The sequence below is a fragment of the Gymnogyps californianus genome, chromosome 2 (genome assembly GCF_018139145.2).
Source record: "Gymnogyps californianus isolate 813 chromosome 2, ASM1813914v2, whole genome shotgun sequence".
Lineage (NCBI taxonomy): Eukaryota > Metazoa > Chordata > Aves > Accipitriformes > Cathartidae > Gymnogyps > Gymnogyps californianus.
In genome coordinates this window covers 104,573,047-104,580,239 of record NC_059472.1, presented here as the reverse complement: position 1 = coordinate 104,580,239, position 7,193 = coordinate 104,573,047, and positions in this window count along the sequence as shown.

Here is a 7,193-nt window from a genome sequence, read left to right as displayed (position 1 = left end):
TGCTGAAATTGCTAATAACTAGCATTGAGCCTTTCTCTACCTCCAGATTTGTGAGGTACAAAGCTCAGAGCTACAAAGCTTTGGGATCCCCCTCAGAATGTGAGGAAAGCCTGAAGCGGATGTGAAGGGGAAAGAATATAAAAGCTTTCTGTGGTGTGTTCAGTCCACCAACGCTGTTTTTAAAAAAATGAAAACACAGCTGGGATTTGAAATTTAGTTATAATCTCACTGTTTTTATCAGAGATTAGAGCTCATGTGGAGTATTATCTAAAACCTCTTGGACTGTTCACTCTTCACCTTGCTTGGGTCTACTGTGCTGACTACAACTTCGTATTTGTTTGTGTTTCTAAGCAATGGACAGCACTGAATTCTCTGATCTTCTGTGTGCCAGTTGTGTTGTGGACATTATTTTGCAAAAGCCTGTGATCTGTTTCAGTGTGATGTACCTCTTGGCACATTAAACTAAGAAGCCATTAAATCTGACCTATCAGAATCCTACAATAGCTTTCAATGTTCACTTACAAGTTTAATTTTTCCAGCAGAAGTGGCTGTTCATGGCTTCTTGTATGCTTTGTGTATCAACAAAGGTGACAAGGGATGACACTCCCCCCACCACTGATTTAATGAACTATTAGCTAATTAGCTGTTGCATGGGCATACCACAAAAATTCCAATTTTGCCATTGCAGCATTTTATTTGCTAGCATATAGTTCGGTCATCTGTGCTATCTTTTTAAATCTCTTCAAATCCATACTTAGAAAATAATGTTTATTTAACTCCATTGCATATTTAATTCCATTACACTATAAATAAATTCAGAAGAAGTTATTTTTTCACCCCATGCCTCCTATCTATTGTAGAAAGCAATGTCAGGTATGGAAACATCCTAAGAGCAGGATGACAGTAGAAATGGTAATTTTCACTGGGATCACAGAGCTTTCAGGGAAAATTGATTCATCCAATACCAGACAGCTTAGATTAAGTTTCCTTGGTTTCTGTGTAGGAAATCAAGCTGGCTGGCATTAGTGACTACGAACTCTTCAAAAAGCATTGCACAGTAAAACAAAACCCCAAAAGATCGCTTGAATCTTTGCATCAAAAGAATGATATTATAATGAGGTGCTATATATCATCATATATGTAAAGTTTAAATTATAGTGTTGTTATAATGTCAACATCTCTATATATATCTTGACACAATACGGACCCTTCTGTTCTAAGGATGGAAATATTGGCTTATAAAGTCAATGGGAATTCTGTCGTTGACTGCAGTGGGGCTAGAACTGTACAAAAAGTGCCATAGTTGTCAGAGAGAGACTCAGGAGATCTTCTACAAATTCTGTTGCTGCTTTTAATGATTTGCATTTTATAAATGACATGAATTACCAGCAGCACACTATTGTCTTTTTTAACTTTGACTTGGGAGCAGAAATACAAACTTCTCAAAAGTCTTGTATGGAAAGTCTTCTCTAAATGTACTGAACAAATGATTCTCTAAATCACTTGCCAAAGCAGTGTGATTCCACCAAAGTGATACAATTTATTGCCAAACTTCTCATTATGATATACTATTAAAACGTTTCTATAAAGACACATTAGCAGAACAACTTGACTTGTTTAAAAATATATGCAGCGAGTTGACACCTTTTGGAAAGTACACACAAAAATCTCCAAACAGCACTCCAAAGAGTGACAATTTAAGGCACGTGATTATTTTGCAACCTTTGTTACATAGATCTCCGGCTAGACCATATATTTGTAAAACATAATTTCATATATTTCAATAACTAGCTTCACAGCTCAGAGAGACAGAATTGATCTGAATGCAGGCAACACTTCTTTTTTTTAACATTGCTAGGTCATAGTGCAGCATAATAAACATTGTTAAAAAGAACCTTATCCATGGAGCAAAATGTATAGAGGAGACATCAAATATTTCTGCATTTCATCTTTTTACAACAAGGTAGGCCATAGTTACTTGTTCAATAAATAGCGACTGTGGAATTCCCAACTTGCCTTTCTTTGACAGAGCATGTCACAAAAAAAATTTAGAGACAGAGTTTTCAGCCAGGGAAGCAAGAACAGAACTGGCCTCACCAGAGGTGAACTGATTTACTAACTGATCATTCCAATCTAATTCACACGGTAAAAAAGAAGGTGATACATACAGCCAGATCCTCAGCAGCTCTAAATCTATGTTGCTGTGATGGAAATTAGTGGTGCTTGACTGATTAAAATGTGCTGAAGAAGCAACCAAACACTTGCACCCACAGGACATGTACTGAAATGTGAAAGTACATAGAAAGAGTATGGAGAAAAAAAAAAAGTGAGACAGATGATGAACTCTTATAACCTGCTTTTTGTATATACCCTGATAGACATTGGGAGCAATTGCCTCGGAAAAAAATAAGGAATTATAATCCACTATATTCAAGCTAAGAATATGTTCTCGATATAGAAATTCATGACATGAAGCTTTTTTTTCATCACATTTCAAATTGAGAAACTATGCCAAACAAAACCTTGCTGTAGAGGCAATTATACTAGAAAACATCTTGCAGAGGCATAAGAGCTTCAGAAATTATGCAGGCTATTCCAGGGAAAGGTCTCTTTGCTATCAGAATTGTCCATTTTATCCTTCACCTGTTCAACTATGGTGACACAACATATAGACAATGCCTAAGGCCTTTGAAAGTAAATGGAGAGTTAAGCCCTTTGTATATAGTGTCTTTCCACTTCTTCTGTTGTTAAAAATGGCATAATGTTCCTCCCTGTTTTGCAAAAACTCCTACAGCCCACAGCCCTCAAAAGCCTACAGGACCCTGCTGACTTTTCACAGAGACTGCTGTATTTGTAAACACTGTGGTGTCTATTGATCCTCTCTTGTTTAGCATGAAAGCATACAAGAACATTAAAATCTTATATCCTGTGATTTTCAAAATTGCATACTCTTGTGTGTGCAACACTTATCTGGTGAAAACTTCTATCTGCTGATGACGATTTACAAATGTTTTCTTGAGGTAGCCTGTACACAAATAGATTAGGAATGCTCAAACAAGCATGCAGAAAACACAGTCCACAGTGTGGTTCTTCCGACTGCAACACAGCAATGACCTCTGTACAACAGCAGTAAGAAATGAAAATTTTATTTCAAAGCCAACACCTGACGAGCATCTTACCAACTTTGGTGTTGGTACTTCAGCATTAGACTGGAGGTTAGATTTTGGCACATTGCACTTTACCTGTGCTAATATTTGGGATCAGTCATGGTCCTGTTATATATCTGTGCCAATGACTAAAATACTTTTTCCAATTATAATATCTGGAACAGCATTAATATGCTCTACTTCACCAAAATAGTATGTTCATATGTACTCAGTTCACAAAAAATTTATTTACATTATTGAATTATAAAATTAGCATCCCTACTGGTGACAGCATTATGTCTCATGACCCTCATTAACAAGACTAGCTCTGGATGATGAAGCTTTCCAATTAGGGACACTGATTTGAATCACTGCCCAAGATGACCACAGTCAGCTGCTTGTGTGTTGATATCAAAAGAACCAGTACTCCAAATATAGTCTCTAAAGGCATATGTTATGTATCTGTCTGGGTCTGTATATGACATTTGCCATCACATCTCTGCAATTTGCACTAGCCTAACAGGCAGTTTTAGCAAAGAGGACAAACATAGGAAAAAGATGTGGGCACGAATTTTCACATATTGCTCCACTCTTGGGTGTCTGGGTAAATCTCAAATTTGACATCTGACACAGAATCACGTTAAAAATCTGGATAGGTTGAGTGAAACAACCACTAATTCCTATAGATAAAGTAAAATTTACCAAATAAAGCCTCCGTTGGATCCAGTCTTAAGCAATTCAGATACCTTCCTGAAGGTGACTTAGCTCATTTACACATGGTTTATGCTGATATCAAATAGAAGTAAGGTACACATTAGGATTACGGAAGCAGCTAAGCACTCATCTTCTATTGATGTCACAGAACGTTTGCAACTTATACCACTGAAGATTTCAAGGCAAAATTTCAGGACTGGAATCATCGAAGGCAAAATACAGATAGGCCAGAGGACTATATGCCGGCATGTAGCGTTATACATCCGTGAGAGGTCTCAGAGTTTTCACTTCTATTTAGTCTTCATCTGAGTTGACTTTCAGTGATGTCTCCAGCTGTCTTCAAGGTGATGTAGATCATACGCAATAGGCATCTAGTGCAATCTTAACTGCTATCATTTAACAGAAAACTGGGGACAAAAAAATAAAGGAAGTTCCTAACACAAACAGGTATATACATACACAGTAGCCAAAATACCTCTGTACAATACTTTGAACCATCAACATCCTGAGTCATTGTGGCACTTAAATCATGTGGCAAAACACAGGATAGCATCGACGAGACCGTTATCCTGATCAGCTATTGAAAGTGATACATAAATTAACAAGATAATCTAACAGAGTATTTGGAAGGTGTCTTCCAAAGCAGCAGTAAAAATGACAAATATTTACACTTCTGTCTGAGTGAGGCTATTTAAAATAGAGCAGCTTAATTAAGAATATGAAATGAGTTGCTTGTGACCACTCAAACTAAAATTCTGAGCTAATTCTGGATGTTCTTTCATTCCAGTGCTACTGAGTAGAGGAAATGAAGGTGAAGGAAGGAAATGGCCTTCCTGGAGTCCTTGATTAAATTTCAAGATGCCAGGACTTTCCTCTCCCTGGAAAGTTTTCCACCAGAGTCAATATCCCACAATTACTCAGTGACGCAAATATTCAAGAGCAGGAAAATATTTTTCTTTAGCTTGCACTTATAAAAGGCACTGATCCATTTCAATCAGAGTAGACTTAGCAGGCAAGAGGCTAACCATTGGCTTCTTCTACATTAATTTCATACATCATAAATATTGAATTCCATTACTGAAGCAGCAAATGCAGCCTATTTCTTTAAATGTATTTATGGCATAATGGCATAATAAACCATTTCCATGTAAAAAACCAACAAGGATTTACCATTTGAAAAGATTCTTGGTTTAGCCCTCCAAAAATAATATTGATTTTTTGTAACAGTCTACATGAAAAAATAACAAGGAGGCATATTTCCCCTTCACTATGCACCCTTTCATTATGAATGAGAACTTAAAATGTAAGTGCAGCAGAAAAGCTCCAGTGTTTCTGACATCATGGGACCCCACTCCCTTTCCATCTGAAGCCATTCTAGAGCAGATCCCATAAACCAATAGGTTGCTCTCTATTTTTACAGAAGCCCCTTGTTCAAGTTATTCTCTCTCATCTTCTCCTTTCACATAAGTCCTGGCTCACAACTGTGTTTCCTCTTGTTCCAAAGAATGTGGAGGGACATGGCAAGATGCTGGAAGAGATGCTAGCTTCTGAAGCTTAGGGTGTTGCAGAGGTTTTGGCCTGTGAAAAGAACGTCGGCTTTGTACACGTCTGGCTGCAGCAGATCTGTAATTTCCTTGAACATCAAGCAACATTTTCTTCTCTTGGGGCTCCTTCATATAAGAGTCTTCCAGCCCTTCAAACATAAGTAGAGAATTCTCTTCTTGTGAATTCTCTGACTTGTAGCTAACTTCAGAACAATAACCTGAGTTTACTGTCTCTTTGTTATTCGTATCTGTACCTGCTTCCCAGAAGAGATCAGGTACATTTGGGTCACAAGAAGCTATATACTCAGAGACTGTAGAAAGAGATATATTCCCTCTGTTTTCCAATGAGGAGTAGTTTTGTGTCCAAGGCATTTGAAGACAAGATGGGAAGAAGTGGAGGGGAGTCACTGAAACACTTTGGTCTTGGTTTAGTTGGTCATCTGAAGAGGAGTATTCTGTCATTTCAACGTCATGGTCCATATCACCTAGAGAGCACAATTAAATAGAAACATTTGTAATACACACTTTCTGTACTAGTATGCTGGCTATTGGGCTTTGCTTTTGCCTGTTTTTATGAAAGTCTTATGAAAGTGAATGTTTAAGATGGCTTTTTTGCTGGGGAACTGTACCCTGTCCCAATTTCTATCTTGGACAACCTAAAGTGAGTTTATTAAACTTCTTATCCTTGGTGAGTATCAGGCAAAACTTAGTTCAGTGTTTGTGATGAACAGCTGCCTGTTTCAGATATTTAGGAGATGGAGCCATCATCTGGTCATTAAGGTGTATCTTTATCTTGAAACATTTAGTCCTGATGCTCAGCAAGGAAATCTTTCAGAAACTTTTGAAAGAAATTGTGCTCTTTCAATCAAGTAGCAGAGGGTATCACCAGAGAGTCAATTTCTTGAAGAGCCTATGATCAGTTTTCTGTATACTTTAGACTATGTAGAGAAACTTCACATTTCCACCCCTGGCTTCCAGTTTACATAGTTTTTTAAAACCTTTTAATTGAAATTTCAGTATCATTCTCCTGTTAGGAGAATTTTGTTAAGGAGATAATTCAGAGGACTGTTTCAGAGAGTAATCAAGGTCTAAGCTTATTAGCTTGGGAAATCTAACTTCCCAAAACACTTCTTAAGAAACACAGCCATCAAAACCCAGTGATTTTGATATATCAAATATACCTGCACAAGAATGTATACATACCAGTTCCTAATAATAAAATCAATTATAAATAAGACAATAGAATGGAGGAAAAGAACAAAGGTTAGCAAGAAAATGTTCAACAAGTCATATGCCAATATTTTATGACGATGTACACAGTGGGAAAAAAAAGTGAAGAGAATTTTAATGTGGATAAGTGTCAAGGAGAAGTTTTCCTTTTGGAATGCTGCTCATTGTTGAAGTTTTTAATCAGGATATTGGAATTTAATTCACCAGTTCTTTGATTAATCCAGTGTTCATTTTAAAACATCATTTAAAAAATAATCAAAGATGCATTAATAAGGAACTGAGTACTAGAACCGACCACAGACCTAGAGGCCACTCCAGTAAAGAAAGTGATATGCTTCCTGTAATTACATTTGAACTAGCACATCTTCTGCAGGGACAGAAGCCAGAACAGAAGAAATATGGAACTTCCTTTTCTATTTCTTTTCAAAAGGTTATGAAGTTCTTCTCAAATCAAAATTACCAGCATTCACTCTTATCCTGAGGTCTTTGTCTGAACAAAGTTTCATCAACGAACTACAGAAGTACTTTCAACTTACCACATTCCTTTATTTGTTGATGC